Source organism: Rhinopithecus bieti, unplaced genomic scaffold (genome assembly GCF_001698545.2).
Source record: "Rhinopithecus bieti isolate Rb0 unplaced genomic scaffold, ASM169854v2 scaffold_10347, whole genome shotgun sequence".
NCBI lineage: Eukaryota > Metazoa > Chordata > Mammalia > Primates > Cercopithecidae > Rhinopithecus > Rhinopithecus bieti.
In genome coordinates this window covers 4,743,951-4,761,512 of record NW_016806836.1, presented here as the reverse complement: position 1 = coordinate 4,761,512, position 17,562 = coordinate 4,743,951, and the positions used below count along the sequence as shown (strand labels likewise).

Sequence of the window (17,562 nt, the reverse complement as noted above, 5' to 3'; positions counted from 1 at the left end):
AAAAAAAAAAAAAAAAACAAATTTTAAAAAAACTGGAAAATCAACATAACTAATCTGCAGACCTTATTTGATTTTCACCAGTTTTCCCATTAATGTTCTTTCTCTGTTCCAGGATCCAATCCAAGATCCTCCATTGCCTTGAGTTACCATGAGTTCTCAGTTTCCTCCAATCAGACAGTTCCTTGGTCTTCCATCTTTCACGACCTTGACTCTTTGAGAGGGTACTGACCAACTACTTTGTAAAACATCCCTTAATTTGCATTGCCTAATGTTTTCTTGGGGTTAGATTGAGGGTATGCACTGGGGGCACAAATATCGTAGAAGCAATGTGCCTTTCACAGTGCAGGAAGGCATGATGGTGCAATACACGAGGTGGCACGCGATGTCCCTTCACCTGTGATATTAAACTTGATCACTCAGTTAAGGTGGTGCCTGCCAGGTTTCTACACTGTGATGTTACTACTTTTCCTCTTAGTAAATAATAAATATCTTGTGGGGAAATACTTTGAGATAATGCAAATATCTTGTTCTCATCATACTAAATACTAATTTTAGCATCTGTTGATATACCTGCCTGTGACAATTGTTATCGCAGTATTTGCCTACTGGGGATTTTCTATTTCCATCATTGCTCTACAACTATTCATCAAAATTCCTCTGCAAGGAAGAACTGTCCCTTCTCCCCCAGTACATATAATTATTTATATCAGTATGGATTTATGAATATCTATTTTCTTCCGTGGGTTATAATCCAATTATTACAGTAAATTCTAACATACCCTTTTTTCTCTTGCTGAATTTACTATTCTATTTCATGAGTATTTTGGTATATTCCTGCCCCAGTAAAACACTATCTTAATCATTACAGCTTTATAATACATATTAGAATTTTTACATTGAAGTTCCCTTCTCACTGTCATTATTTTCCAAGAATTCCTGGGTGGCTTTTCCTGTTTATCTTTGCAGATGAGTTTTTAAATAGTTTTGTCAACTTACACAGCCCTAAGGGCATGAGGTTGAAATTGCATTCAATTCAAGAACTAATTTGGGGAAAATTCTTTTCTTTACAATACTGTCTTCCCATCCAAAAACACGATATGTCTTTCCATTGATTTAAGTCAGCTTTCAAATGCCTCTATGAAACTTTGTCATTTATTTCATGTAGGTATTATACTTTTTGGTTGGAAAATTCCTAGAGTCCTTTTTCCCTCAGGGTTTGTTTGTTTGTTTGTTTGTTTGTTGAGACAAAGTCTCGCTCCGTCGCCAGGCTGGAGTGCAGTGGCGTGATCTTGACTCACTGCAGTATTCACCTCCCAGGTTGAAGTGATTCTCCTGCCTCAGTCACTTGAGTAGCTGGGATTACAGGCGTGCACCACCACACCCAGCTAATTTTTTTTTCTTTTTTCTTTTTTCTTTTTGTATTTTTAGTAGAGATGGGGTTTCACCATGTTGGCCAGGATGGTCTCGATCTTCTGACCTCATGATCTGCCCACATTGGCCTCCCAAAGTGCTGGGATTACAGGCATAAACCACCATGCCAGGCATGGTTCTAAAGTTTTAGTTTATTAATTTACTCAACAGTTATTTATTGAGCATCTACCAGGCACTGATGCAAGAAATGGGGAGTCAACTTTGTTCTGGGCCTCACAGACCTTAAATTCTAGTAGGTCAGACAAAGAACAGAAAAACAAGAAAATATTTATAAGTAAGATTGTTATTTATCATAAGGCAGTATCAATGCTCTATACAACACTAAAGCAACATTGGGAAAAGCAAAATGAAAGGAAGAGGGTGTTATCTTAGACATGGCCATTGGGAAAGCCTCTCTGCAGGGGTGATATTTGAGAAAAGACCTGAATAAAATGGAAGAGTGAGTCAAGAAACCATCTGGACAAAGAGCATTCCAGGTAGAGAAAATAGCCTGTGCAAAGGTCTTGTGGCAGAAATTAGTTTGGCAGTTTTGAAGCATGGCAAGGCCAGGGTGGCTGGAACAGAGTGAGGGAATGCAGAGTAGGACAGGAGGTCAGAGAGTTGGGCAGAGGGCAAGCCATGCAAGGCCTTGAGGCCCTGGTAAGGAGAGTGTAGTGTAGTCTAAGTGTGATGAGAATCACAGAAGCAGGGATTCCAGTAAGGAGGCCCCAGAGGTCATCCAGCTGAGAGAGGACAGTGGCCAGGACCAAGGCAGAAACCGTGGAATGGTCAGAAGCAGTCAAATCGTTGACACATTTTTAAAGCTGCCCTGGCAGGACTACTAACAGGTTCAATGTTAGGAGTGAAGGATGATGAGCATGATGGAAATGTACCAAATCCTCACTGAGCATATATTTCAGGCCTCTCACATTTATCCTCAAGGATCCAGACTCAGCCAACACTTTGTAACACTCATATAGTTAATGCATAAGGTCATAGCTAATTTAACAGACTGCTCTTTGACATTAAAAGGAAAAAAAAAAAAAAGAGGCCAGGTGTGGTGACTCAAGCCTATAATCTCAGCACTTTGGGAGGCCAAGGCGAGAGAAACGCCTGAGCTCAGGAGTTCAAAAGCAGCCTAGACAACATGGTGAAACCCCATTTCTACAAAAAATACAAAAATTAGCATGCATAGGGTGGCATGCACCTGCAATCACAGCTACTCGGGAGGCTGAAATGGGAGGATCATTTGATGCCTGCCAGTCAAGGATGCAGTGAGCCATGATTGTGCCACTGCACTCCAGCCCTGATGACAGAGCAAGACCCTCTCTCAAATAAAATAAAATAAAAAAGAAAAGAAAAAAAAAAGCTTTTAAAACATCGCCGTCACCAGCAGTCCTGTACCATCAGCCATGGTCAGCTCCACCGCATTCTTTGACATCGAGCTGTTTGCAAACAAGTTTCCAAAGACAGCAGAAAATTGTCATGCTCTGAGCATTGGAGAGAAAGGATTTGGTTATAAGGGTTCCTGCTTTCACAGAATTATTCCAGAGTTTATGTGTCAGGGTGGTGACTTTACATGCCATAATGGCACTGGTGGCAAGTCCATTTGTGGGGAGAAACTTGATGATGAGAACTTCATCCTGAAGCATCTAGGTCCTGGCATGTTGTCCATGGCAAATGCTGGACCCAACACAAACGGTTCTCAGTTTTTCATCGGCACTGCCAAGACTGGTTGGATGGCAAGCATGTGGTCTTCGGCAAGGTGAAAGAAGGCATGAAGATTGTGGAGGCCGTGGAGCACTTTGGGTCCAGGAATGGCAAGACCAGCAAGAAGATCACCTTTGCTGACTGTAGACAACTTCAATAAGTTTGACTTGTGTTTTAACTACCAGCCTATTCCTTCTGTAGCTTAGGAGAGCACCCTCCACCCCATTTGCTCGCAGTATCCTAGAGTCTCTGTGCTCTCACTGCGGTTCCCTGTGGGTTCCATGTTTTCCTGGTTCCCTTCCATGCCTAGCTGAGTTGCAGACTTAAGTTTATGAAATAAAAACTAAGTAACAACAACAACAACAACAAAAGACAGGCTCTGTTTGCTCGATCCTGTTTTGGGCCATAAAATAAATCACCATACTCCTGGGGATAATCAAGATAGCAGCTGAATTATGTCGAATATGCTGTGATGTAATAGAACTTAGAGCTAGGAGGCAGGTGCTCTGGGCAAACCTGAGCACATCACTCAGCCTCTCCGGCCTCAGATGCCTCACGTACAATGAAATGATCAAACTGGATCCAGCTGGATTCCCTGGAGGTTTCTCCTAGTCCAGGCATTCCAGACTCTCTATAAAGTGCATTATCACAGGGACCTGAGTCAAGGATAGTAACTAGGACTGGACAAGCAAGAGACAAGAGCCCCAGTTCCCTCCCATCACCCCCAAAGCCCATCACATAGAGCAGAGCTGAGAAGATTAAATGAGAAAATATCTGGAAAGTTCTAGCAGATGAGAAGAGCTCACTCCACAAGAGCTGCCAACACATGTCTAGTTAACAGAGAGTTAACAAGTATATATAGATCACCAATTTTCAACTCCATTATACTTGTCAACTGAAACTCTACTGAAGACATTATATTTTATTGATGACTCAAGTACCCTTCAGGCTCAGGAAGGAGCCTGAAGGTCATGATTATAATCTCTAATTAGCTTTGTTCTGGAGCTGTGTGGGAGGGCTGGTTAACCAGAAGTTGCAGGTACATGAGTTCTGGATAAAGAATTGCTACCTCGATGGATGAAGAACAGATTTTGTTCATTTGCTGAAGTGCTTGTTAATTGTGAATAATTACTGAAGGGTGTACTTTAGCCATCACCTACACATATAAATAACCATTTGTTCCATGACTCCAGGCTATTAATACGCTCCCAGGGCCGTTCTGATATAATGCCGGGAGAAATGTGGGACTTACATCCTTTATGTGAATTTTTGTTTGGCTTGACATCAGAGGATGCTAGGAGAAAAACAAAGAAAAACTCTACTGGGATCCAGGTTAACCGGAATCAGTGAAGGTTTGAGCAACTAGCATCCATAATGAAAACTGCTTAAGGACAAGGTATTTTGGAAGCTGCCCCATCCCCAACAAAGAATCACAAAAGAATTAAACTCTGGGATACCTTAGATTCAAAGGAGGCCTCCCGCTGGCTTCAAAGACTTTGGCCTCCTCATTAAGGAGAAAAGCAAGAGGATGGTCCTGGTGTTTACCAACTGTCCTGGACCTGGCCTCCCTCCTGTCAAATTTCTGAGCTTAAGGGGATTAAGAGCGAGTGACTGGTGCAGAGGAATGGGCCAGACAGGGAGAGGCAGCTCAGACCCAGCCATCTCACCAGACAGCATGTTCTACACATCCCCTAGAAGCAAAGTCAACCCAGTTCATCCCTTGACCCGCGATCATCCCTGACTCCTGTAGCCACTCTCAGCTTTTCTCTATCATCTCACGGCTCTGCATGGAAGTCCCCGTCTGCCTGGAAGATCCCCCCACATCACCTCGCTCCCTGACCAGTGTCCTTCCTTAGCTTTAGCTATGCCATGTGGTGTTGTTTGAATTGCATCCCCCTAAAAGATACGTTGAAGTCCTAACCCCAGTTCCCTGTGAATGCCACCTTATTTGGAAATAAAGTCTTTGCATATGTAATCAGTTAAGGTGAGGTCATACTGGATTAAGGTAGGCCCTAAATTCACTATGATTACTGGTGCTTTTACAAGAAGAGATGTACACACACACACGGAGAATGTTATGTGATGATGGAGAGGGATTGAAGTGACACCATCTATGAGCCAAGGAAGGCCAAGGATTGAGGGCCACCCTTGTAAGTCAGGAAGAAGTAAGGAAGCATCCTCCCCTAGAGCCTTCAGAGATGCGGTGTGGCCCTTCAGACACAGTGATTTCAAACTTCTAGACTCCAGAACTATGAGAGAATAATGTTTTAAGCCACCCACGTTGTCAGCAGCCTTAAGAAATTAACATACCATGCAATACAGCCACATTCAAACTTTTCTGTTCAACCACCCTTTCTTCAAATAAGTTTACAAGGAAGTTTAATAAGATATTGGAAGAACTCTGATTAATGCAGGATGTGGAGAGGGAGGGGTGAGCAGGAACTCAAGGCCTCCGCCCTCCCCTTCTCTAACCCGGAAGCTGGGGGTAGGGAGGGAAGGACTATGCCCGACATCCCTCAGGTTCCAGAAAGCAGTTTGGCATGAGAATTAGCAGGCAGGCCTACAGCACAGCTTCTCCTAGATTTGAAATTCAGCTCTTCCCCGTCCCAGCTGTGTGATATTTGACAGATAACTTACTGGGGACCCAATTTCTTCATGAGTAAAGCGAAGACAAAACCACCTGCCGATGCAATCACTGTGTAGCCAAATGGAGATCCTGTTTGCAGAGCACCCACCCTGGCCCTATATCATAGGCGGAACCATGTCCCCTCCCAAAATTCCTATATTGACGTCCTACCCTCCAGTACCTCAAAATGTGATTATACTTGGAACTGAGGGTCTTTAAAGAGGTGATTCAGTTAAAATAAGGCCATTAGGGTGAGCTCTCATCCAGTATGATGGGTGTCCTTACAGGAAGAGGAGATTTGCACACAGGCAAGCACAGAGGAAAGACCATGTGAGGACAGAGCAAGAGGCAGCTATCTACAGGACAAGAGAAGTCTCACCAGATCCGCCTACACCTGGATCTCAGACTTCCAGCCACCAAAACTGTGAGACAATACATTGCTGTTGTTTAAGCTGCCCAGGCTGTGGTGCTTTGTTATGGCAGCCCAAGCAAACTAATACAGCCTGGTACACAGGTCATGCAGGAAATGTTAATTTCTCCATTCCTATGTGCCAGACTCACCCACAAGCATTTTTTTTTTCCTTTTCTTTTTTTTTTTTTTTTTTTTTGAGATGGAGTCTTGCTCTGTCTCCCAGGCTGGAGTACAGTGACGTGATCTCAGCTCACTGCAACCTCCGCCTCCTTTGTTCAAACAAGTCTCCTGCTTCAGCCTCCCAAGTAGCTGGGATTATAAGCATTTGCCACCACTCTTGGCTAATTTTTTGTATTTTTAGTATAGACGGGGGTTTCACCATGTTGGCCAGCCTGGTTTCAAACTCCTGGCCTCATGCAATCCACCTGCGCTGGCCTCCCAAAGTGCTGGGATTACAGGCATGAGCCACCGTGCCCAGCCACTGGCAAGCATTTTAGTCTGTCACATTTGATTAATTCTAGATGTACCTTCTCTCCCCATGTCAACATCTCTGAAATGGGGATGCATCTGGTAGTCTCTGGGAGCCATGCCAGGTGGGCACCATGACACAGTTATTGCCATGCATGCTCAAGCCCGATAGGAATTCCCAGTGGATAAGGGCAACTCCCACATTTGCACCAGCAAATGACTTACAGATCATTGAAGGAATACAAGTACTGAGTGCCCTCTGCAAACCTTCTATCAACACCTCCTGGTAAATGCTAAAAATTCCAGCAGCAAAATTTGCAGAATGGGCAGCTTGGGGAAAATAAAAAAGATTTGGCTAGGAATTGAGAACATTTCTAAGAATAACTGCACTGTGAACACCCTTGGTGGCACTAAGGACAAGATGACGCGGAAACGTGCAGGCATCGACCACTGAGTCAAAAAGTGATTCAGAGAAATTGAATTCTGAATGTGGAAAAGATTTAGGAATCCTTCCATCAATTTATTTTGCTTACATTTCCCTTTTAATATATGCGAATGCCTGATATATGGTAGAATCTATGTCTAAATGAATTTTAAAGAGCTCTTTCAATAAGCACAAAATAAAAATTCTAAGTGATAAAAGGCACGAACTCTAGTTTAGATAGCATTTTTTTCTTTCGTAGTGATGCAGAAACTAAAACTGCATCTTATGGTTAGTGGTCAGTGGCTTTGCTTTGATGAAATATGGTATTAATTGCCACAAAAATTTTAGGCTTGACGTATGGTTGTCCCCATTTTACAGGTGAGAAACTGAGGCTGAGAGCCTACATAAGCCCAGCATCACACCACTAGCCATGCCAGGCCAGGATTGGGAGCCAGCCTTGTACCTACAGGCCCTTGCCACTTGGCTATGCCAACCTCTCAAGCTCACCTTGGCTGCCCCCAACCTAAACCTGAATTCCAATCCTGAACCCAGCCTCTGGCAGGAAGTTATTGCCAGGCAGTTACATGAGTTGGTTTTTCATGCATATATAATGAACTCTTAGCAGTAAATAAGGCTCTTATGGGTGGCAGATTTATCCATTTTTATGGTGCAAAAGTAAAACTTGCCGGGTGTATATTTCTAACAGGTGCTGCCCCTCACACCTGCACATGTAAATCACAGTGGTGTGAGATGGAAGCATGGGGGACCCACCTGGAGGCCTGGTTTACAAGACTGTCAATAGTCCCAGCCTAAAGAAGCCTGCGTTGCACAGGGCAGGATCTACTGGGAGCACTGGGGTGAGGACTATTCACCAGACACAGCTCAGCTACTGCGAGGTCATAAAGAGAACATTCCAGAGAGTTTGTGTGGTCCCCAGGACACAGGTCATGGCCTTTGTAAAAAGACATGAAGTATGTCACTGAGTGGGAAGGGAAGAGAGAGAAGCCATTCCCAGGACAGCAGGCAGAGCAGGAATCCACAGGGCACTCTGGAAGGAAGCAAACTCTTGGAGTCTAGGCTTTGCAGCAGAATCATCTGGAAGGCTTGTCAAAATACAGGTGTCCGGGCTTCCCCCTATAAATGCTGACTCAGGAGGTCTGAGCTGGGGCCTGAGATTCTGTATTTGTCGCAGATGCTAAAACTGCCAATCAACGAATCATGCTTTCAGTATCATTGCTCAATACCTAGATTACACTTTGAGCAAAGGCACAAATATCTCACATATGATCTCGTGTCCAGAAACAACCAGCAGCCCTCCCAGGGATGTGATAGCACAGTGTATCCAGGTGTGAAGAGCCAGCCTCGGGCAGCCTGGCAGTTAGGAGCATGGACTCCAAAGGTGCCTGGAGAACTCAAGGTAAGTTGCTTGTCCTCCCTTAACCTCAGTTTCCTCCTTTGCCAAATAGGGTAATAATAGAACCCCTAGGATAAGCTTGTTGTGATGGTTGAGTTATTCTAAGCAGGGTTTTCTCTGCTCAGTAACTGTGAAGCCAAGTGATGGGTCAAGGGGCATTAATTGTACTCTTATCTTCATCTTCTGTGTACATTTTTTATAATAAAAAAGTTGTTTTAAGAGGCAATGCTGGTACACATACCCAGTTCACAGAAGGTATGTTTCTATTCTCTGTCCCCCAACTCCAGCACATGCCACCTCCCCCCTCCAAAAGTAGCCTGGAAACAGCATCTCTAGAAACAAATGTTCATATGACAGGAAGTGGGGACAGGCCAACTAAAGGAAGTGCTGGGTTTACTTGCATTTAATTTTATTTGCTTCAAAAAATAAAGAGTAGGAGTGATGAGGGGAGGTTTGTATAAATGAACATCTTCCCCTGCCTCTTGCTTATCTCTTGCTCTCTGTGAGTCTTCCCTCTTCATCCTCTCCCTCCTTCTCTCTCCTTCTCCTTTTCTTTTCCTCTTTTCCCTCCTTCTCCCCTCCTTCTTTTCTCTCTCATTTTCAACATATGTATCTGTGAATCTGTGGAAGGAAGCGAAAGCAATTTCAGAACAGCGATTTCAGTTTTTACCCCTAGCATTAGCACCCTACTCCCAACATTTCCGTGCTTGCTTACTATTTTTGTGGGATAGTCTTGCGGAGTGGTGGAAAGAGCTCAGAGTTAAATCAGACACCCCTGGATTTGGATCCTGGCTCAGCTTCTCACCAGCGGTGTGGCCCTGGATAAATAACCCCTCAGAACCTCAGTCCCCTCATTTGGAAAATGCAGGTAACGTGTTTGGATTCCCCTGAGAGCAGAGCCTGAGTGTATTCATCCATGTTCTGTTACCTATATCAGAATACCCGAAATTGGGTGATTTATGAAGAAATAGAACTTACTTCTTACAGGTGTGGAGGTTGAGGAGTCTAAGACTGAGGGCGTGCATCTGTTGAGAGCCTTCTTGCTGGTGGTGCAGAGTCCCAAGGTGGTACAAGGCATCACATCATGAGGGGCACTTGTTTGTTACAGCAGCAAGCATAACCCAAGCTAACCTTCCCTGCCCATGGGGAACTCTGCCAGTAAGAGAAATGAGGCATGCACCCAAATGTCTTAGTAGAGAGAAGACTTACAGGAATTCCAGACCCTGGAGGAGGATTTCTCACCATGATACCAGGCTGTTCTTCCATGTGGCACAACTGCAGGAGGAGCCATTCACATTTTCTATGTGAACAGCACTCCCCGTATTTGTACAACCTGCCACCCTGGGCAGGATTCCCAGAGGAGTGGGCCTTGTTGCTGAGGCTCCAAGGATGAGTAGGAACCCCACCCATGGAGATGGGGAAAAGGCACTGCAGCTGGATGAAACAGAAGGGACAGAGACACGGCATATGGAAAACCAGAGGCATGCGTGCGTGCAGCAGTAATAGCCACCAGTGTCTACTGAGCAGGAACGATAGGCCAGACAGTGTGCTAAGCTCTTTACATACATTAGCTCACTCAATCTCACAACAGCTTGTGCAAATTCAGACACTCTGGCTCCAGAGCCTGTGCTTTAAATCCCCCAACAGATCCTGTCCACTATCACTAACACTGGTACAGCACTTTACAGTTTACAAAACTCTTTTGGACTCATGATGTTTTCATCATGGCAACAGAGCAACTGTTCCCATTTTACAGGTGAAGAAACAGTACTAAAGGTCTTGTGACTTGTCAAGGTTACACAGAGAGTAAACTGAGAGGCCAAGACTTGAACCCCATCCGCTGGCCTTAGACAAAGGATGCCACAGCAAGGTGTCTGCACAGCAGTCTCTTTCCTCCTCCCTGCTCTGCACGGAGGTGAGGTGTCTATATTTAGATCATTACAAGGAGCTGCTGAGAGAATGTCCTCAGGCTATGAATTCAGCCTCACACACAAACTCACTGCAGATTCAGGAGAAGGCCAGGAATAAACGGGTGGGAGAAGGTCCTTGACTCCAAACAGAAACTGAGCTGATCAAACACAGCCTGAGCACACACAGAGACTGCAGGAGGGAAACCAGATTAATCTCAAACCCTGTGTACTCAGAAGCTTTCCCCAGAACCCAGGTCCCACTGGCAGGAAATTGTCATTTCATGCATTTGTTTATTTTTCCCATGTCTTTTCCCAGGCTCCGTGTTTCACTGAGTCCTTATCTTCTCTGTCCATGTCCACAGACTGTTGGGTTGGAAATAGCCCAAGTCCATTCACACCATTTCAGGTGCTGAGTTGTATCAAGGATATTTCTTGTGGGTAGAGCAAAAATAGGCTCCCACTCTCCAGTTGGGCTCACTGAGGCCTTCCCCTGGTGGGGAACTGGCTGGGCTCCTCTGGTCGAGATGCCTACTACTTATCAAAAATGCATGTTCCCCCTACTGTGGTATACAGTTGTCTCTAAGGAACACAGCCCAACCAGGAACTACATTTCCCAGCTAACCTTGCAGCTAAGTGACATCATGTGACCTGTTCTCACCAATGGAATGTGATAGGCTTCTCACCTGGGCAAAACAGAGAGTAGATATGCTTTCTCCACATTCTCTCTACCTCTGCCTGGATTCAGACCCTGGAGAATGGTAGAGCCACAAGATGAAAGGAAACTGGGTACCCATAAAGAGAAAACACTTGTGTTAGCTTACTAAAATGATGAGGGTTATTTATTATAGCCCCAAGCATCACTTGAATTAATACATCTTCTTTCCTGACTCTTGGCAACTTTAGCTCCCTGTGGAGACAGGGGTTGGAATATCACTTGTTCCCCCAAAGAGAGCTGTAATCTTCTATTATTCCCTGTTGTGTGCTGGCTTTACCCTCACACCTGGGTTCCTGCCTCAGTTTTCCTGAATAGAATAGTAGATTCCCCCTAAGACAGAGCTGACTCTTATCCAAGTCCATTTGGGACTGACTACCCAGTCTTGGTCAACATTAAAATGGGCTAAGACTCCAGTGTTATAATTAATGCCCACCTACCCCCCCAATTCATGTGGCCACTGCCCAGCAACACTGTATTTGGTCCCTTTGAGGTTGCGACTGGCCAGGTTTGGGCCCACAGTCTCTAGCTGTACTGGTGGCTTGATACCAGAACCTTGGGAGAAGAATGGTGTAAGAGGAAGAGTGTATTAGTCCATTTTCATGCTGCTGATAAAGAGATATCTGAGACTGGGCAATTTACAAAAGAAAGAGGTTTAATTGGACCTACAGTTCCACGTGACTGGGGAAACCTCACAATCATGGCAGAAGGAAAGGAGCAAGTCACATCTTACGTGGATGGCAGCAGGCAAAGAGAGGATGAGAATCAAGGGAAATGGGTTTCCCCTTACCAAACCATCAAATCTCATAAGACTCATTCATTCACTATCACAAGAACAGTACAGGAAAGACCTACTCCCATAATTCAATTACCTCCCACCGGATCCCTCCCACAACACATGGGAATTCAAGATGAGATTTGGGTGGGGAAACAGCCAAATCATATCAAAGAGCATGCTATACAATCAGAAGAACCTCAAACCAACCTACAATTTCCAAGATGAAGTCGTGCTCCTCTGTTATACTAGGAAGCTCTCTGTGCACTCCCCTTGCCAAGTGTTCAGTCTTCTCCATCTACTTCCTCCCAACAGCCTCGTCCACTTTCTGCTCTCCCAAATGTATGGCACTACCTAGCACCCTACAGCCATGCTATGCTGTTCCCTCCATTCAGAATGCCCTTCTGACATAAAGTTCAGAGCCTGGCAGGGGCTAACTGCTGGTTTTTGCCTATTCAGCATCCCTCCTTCTTCTTCTGGAAACATAAACCCATGTAGGGAACCTAACCCATGAGATTTAATTAGGGTTAACCCTACTTTCTTCCCCACCAGATGGGTAAGCATGAAATTGTTTGGGACTGATCTGGGAAACTTAATATTTTGACACCAGGAGATATCAGATCTCTTTTTTTCCTAAGATGCATCAAAAATTCAAACTTAGGGTCTTCAGTAATAATCTCTATTTGAGAATGGAATTTAAAAGTAGACCTCATGGGAGAATCACGTGAACCCAGGATGCAGAGGTTGCAGTGAGCCGAGATGGCACCATTGCACTTCAGCCTGAGTGACAAAGTGAAACTCCACCTCAAAAAAAAAAAAAAAAAAAGTAGACCTCAGAAAAGCAGCAAGAGATAAATCCCTGATTCACTGCCTGAGCACCTTGGTGTAGACAATGTTGGTACATCACCCAGACTCCCTCTACAAGGCCAGTGCACCCATCTGTAAGTGTCAACTGGGAACAGCTCATAGTTGCACCCTTGTTTAAAGACTTGCCTCAGCCAAAGAGAGCCACTTTTCCCAGAAATTCCCAAAAAGTTATGCTCCCCATTCCAGATGGAGCTCCCAGCCAATGCCTGATCAACACTGGGGTACAAAAGGTGAATCCTCTTGCTTTGCAGTGAGACAGCTCTGTGATGTTATTCCTACTCTGGAGATCCCGATGGGACCAGGCTGAAGCTGGACTCCAGCTGAAAACATATTCTTCCATCAGCTTCTTCTTCCTATCTGGTATAAAAAGTCACTTCCTTGCAATTACTGCTGAAAGTACCTCCTCAATAAATCACCTGTACAAGAATCCCTATCACAAGTTCTGCTTGTAGTGAATCCAAGCTAAAATACCCCTGGATCAAGCCATGCCTGAAGTCAGACCATGGACTTCCTAGCCCCTAAAGCACCCAAGTTCTCTTTTTTACTTAAGCTGGTTGAAACTGGCTTTCTGACAGTTGGGCTTGACCTTGGAGACCTCATATTTAGTGAAAAATAAACATTCATGCCGTGTCCTTTATTCTCCATCTCACCTTCATCATCAGCCCAGAGTGAGGTAAGCCTGCAGCCTGCTGGCTCCCTGGAGAGTCACGTGCCTAGCCTATGCAGGCAGACACACCCCCACACCCAACACCCCCAAGCTACAAACAGAAACTGTCACACCTCCTCACACACATCTTGGTAACTTTATTCAGTGTGTGATTCTAAAAAGAGTTTCCAGATTGGGCCAGATTTCAACTGCAATAAAAAGGACCAACTGCTTAGCCTCTCTTTGGTCTGAGATGAATACAAATAATACTTGTATTTGTAATAAATGTTTAGAGAAAAACTGCTTCAGTCCTCGGCTTTAGAGAGTTGTGTGCCTTTCAAGGATTCTTGCATCTGACTATTATAATGCAGAGATTGCTGGCTATTAGGATCTGTCCTAAAATCCTCCAAGATGTTGGCACTGTATAGTATTAGAAAATTATGGTGTTTTGCTGTGTTGCCACAAAAAGAAAGAATAAACAGAAAGCAGGGTTTAATTAATAAAGTTGAAGGTTGCTGAGCAGAATAAGGGAGACTACTCTTCATTCCTATGGCCAATGCCTTGAAAAGCCCAGAATGCATTACACATACCCCAAACTCCAGACCCACCCATCCCCAGCATTTTCAGTCCTTGTCTCTCCAAGATAGGCTCTTACAAGTGACTTGGGCGTTAATGTGTGTTGCGAATTTCAGTTGACATTGGGTTTAAACCTCAGGCTTTTCATCCAATCTGTGTATATGCATTAAAGCTGCTATGTATTGATATTATCTCACCAAATTCCTATCAAGCCAATACATCATTATCATCCTCATTTTGCAGAGGAAAAATCCCAAGCATAGAGAGGTTGGATAACCTGCCCAAGGCCATGCCATCAGTAAATGATAGAGCTGAGATGTGAATGGAGAACCCTCTGAATCTGAAAGACATACTATGTTCATGGAGCTACACTGCCCTTGGTGTCAAATAACATAATGTGGATGTATCTTTCTTCTCTTTAAAAGTTTGATAATTTTGTATGGAGCACTGTGAATAAAGCTGACTTTTGTAATAAAGATTATCTTTCTAAGATGAACCTTTTAAAGTCAAGGTGGCCACAAGTCCCAGGACCAGATTTTGCTTCAATCAGTGGCCCCAGAGCAGGATGCACACTCAGAGCCCCCCACGTGGTGCCCACTTGGAGAGCACCAGGCATGGGACCCAGGGGTCAGGGGCAAACTGTCTCATGACCTCAGAAGGGGATGTGAGGATCCACAGTTTCTGTCATCCCTGTGCTATCCTTTGCTAAGACCCCTGCTTTCTCATCTGTAAAATAAGGATCATAATGCCTCCCTGGGGGTCGGTTTTGAGAGTTAAAACATTGTGGCCGGGTGCAGTGACTCACGCCTGTAATCCCAACACTTTAGGAGGCCGAGGCGGGCGGAGCACGAGGTCAGGAGATCAAGACCATCCTGGCTAACACAGTGAAACCCCGTCTCTATTAAAAATATAAAAAATTAGGACCGGGCGCGGTGGCTCAAGCCTGTAATCCCAGCATTTTGGGAGGCCGAGGCGGGTGGATCACGAGGTCAGGAGATCGAGGCCATCCTGGCTAACACAGTGAAACCCTGCCTCTACTAAAAATACGATAAACTAGCCGGGCGCCGTGGCGGGCGCCTGTAGTCCCAGCTACTCGGGAGGCTGAGGCAGGAGAATGGCGTGAACCCGGGAGGCGGAGCTTGCAGTGAGCCGAGATCGCGCCACTGCACTCCAGCCTGGGCGATAGAGCAAGACTCCGTCTCATAAAACCAAAAAACAAAACAAAACAAAACAAAAACATTGTGGATGTGAGAGATCTTAGCAAAGCGTCTGGCATATAAAAGCTGCTGTCATGTTTGCTTCTGAATCTGAAGGGGTCCAGAATACTCACTTAATAGATGAGAAACCTTAGGCCCAGAGAGGGAGCAAGACTTGCCACAGCCAAACAGCAAGTCTAGCTAGAAGCTCTGATGCCTCTAAGCCCAAGGCTTCCTCTTTTTCCCTATATCCACTCCATCCTGAAGCTGGGGCAGAGTAGCTCTGTCTCTACTGTGCCACAAGCAGTACCTCCCAGGGAAGGTGGTTTGGGCACAGGCCTCCTGACACTGAGCTAGCACAGTGGGGAGGGGAGCAGGCGGCGAGATGGCCTCGATTAGCAAGGATCTCCCTGCCTTCTTTTATCTGGGGTGCGGACTCCAACTGCTTTTTGCCAGTGTGACCTTACCTGCTCCCTTCAACCTAGGCAGAGGGCAGACACTTGGATAGAGCAGGGGACACCCACTGGGCAGTGAGGGCAGACAGTTGCAGGCAGGCAAACATCTCCAGGAGGTAGAGGCCAATCAACAAATGCTAAATGGGCCACTTCCCCCCAAAACCCTAGGCATCCCATGAACCCCAAGCTCTGCTCCTCTCACACATCATTTTTTCAAACCAGTTTGTCCATCAGTCCAAGACCAAAGGGAGTCTCAACCCTTAGCCCCTGCTCATCAGAGGCTGCCCCTGAGCCAGCTTCGCCAAATACTCGCCTTCTCACTCCAGCTCCACCACCATCCCCACTGCCATCCCCACTGCCCTCCCTGCTCAAACCTAATCTCATTCCTGATTAAACTTCCTCTGCCTTCCATTTGTAATCGTGTGCAGAGATGTGAGTTTTGAAGCCCCGTATAAATATGTGCTTTAGAATTAAACTGGTTCAGCAATTCTTGACAATGATTTCTCAGAAATTAAGCCTCGACAATTTGTTTGGCTGGAGCACAACGTCTGAAACATGCATGATGGAAAGGCGGTAAATGTACTCAAAGCCCAACGGCTTCATAAATATTGGCTCCTCTGAGGGCGGGCATGCAGGCTCCACGGCAACATGCTGCCCCCTGGCAGTGCTCAGGGTTAGTGCCAGCCCACAGCCCAGAATCTCACACATCCTCCAAGTGAAAGAAAACATCACCACTCCTGGGCACAGTCCAGCCGTACTTTCCTCCACTTGGAGAGGACCCTGGGCTTCAACAGGTGGAAGTAAATCTGTGAAGGAGGGAAAAGGGTGGGATAAGTTTTTATCTATGTGTCTGGGGTAGCAGGCTCTGTGCAGCATGAGATTAAAAAGGAATGGAATACTAATGCATGCTACAACACGATGAACCTCAAAAACATTATGCTGAGCCAGACACAAAAGAGCACATATTGTATGATTCCATTAATATGAAATATCCAGAATAGACCAATCCATGCAGACAGAAGGCAGATTAGTAGTTGCCAGGGGCTGGGGGAGGGAGGAATGGGAATCACTGCTAATGAGGTTTCTGTGTGGGGCAATGAAAATGTTTTGGAACTAGACAGTGATGAAGGTTGTACAACATTATGAATGTACTTAATGTCACGGAATTGTACACCAAAAATGGTTAAAACGGTACATTTTATGTTATGCATATTTTGCCACACACAAAAATATTACAACCGGGCTTGGTGGCTCACGCCCGTAATCCCAGCACTTTGGGAGGCCAAGGCGGGTGGACCATGAGGTCAGGAGTTCAAGACCAGCCTGGCCAAGATGGTGAAACCTTCTCTCTACTAAAAATACAAAAATTAGTCGGGAGTGGTGGCAGATGCCTGTAATCCCAGCTACTCAGGGGGCTGAGGTAGAGAACTGCTTGAAACCCAGAGGCAGAGGTTGCAGTGAGCAGAGATTGTGCCTCTGCACTCCAGCCTGGGCGACACAGTGAGACTCCATCTCGGAAGAAAAAAAAAAAATCACAAAAACAACCTCAAGTCTCATTTCTTGCCCCGACTCCCCATCCACCCACTCAGCATATCTCAAAGGCCTGAACATTTCTGAGTATCTCCAGAGGGTTTTTTGCTGACCTGTGGTATCTGCCAATTCCTTCTCCTGGCACCAGGCTTGCTGCAGTCCTGTCCCCTGCACCTGCCAAGAGCTTCCATGGCTGCCACCTGGCTCTGTGGGGCATCTGACTGTGGCGAGAAGACTGATGCCTGCCCCAAGAGTGTCACCTCTTCTCCCGCAGGAGCTGTTGGCATGAAAGCTGCGGACTCCTTGTGCTCTGGCCTGTGGAGGTTTCTTGGTGGTCTTAGTATGGCTACCTTTCCAGAGAGCTTAGGAATGGCCCACAAGTAGGGCTGGAGGTCTGCTTTGCAACAGACACTGCATCTGGCTCAGAAGTT

General features: G+C 45.5%; 1 pseudogene; it reads left to right on the top strand.

The window, feature by feature from the left end:
- Positions 1-2,822: 2,822 nt before the first annotated feature.
- LOC108533410 (peptidyl-prolyl cis-trans isomerase A pseudogene) lies at positions 2,823-3,280 on the top strand (annotated as a pseudogene).
- Positions 3,281-17,562: the final 14,282 nt, after the last annotated feature.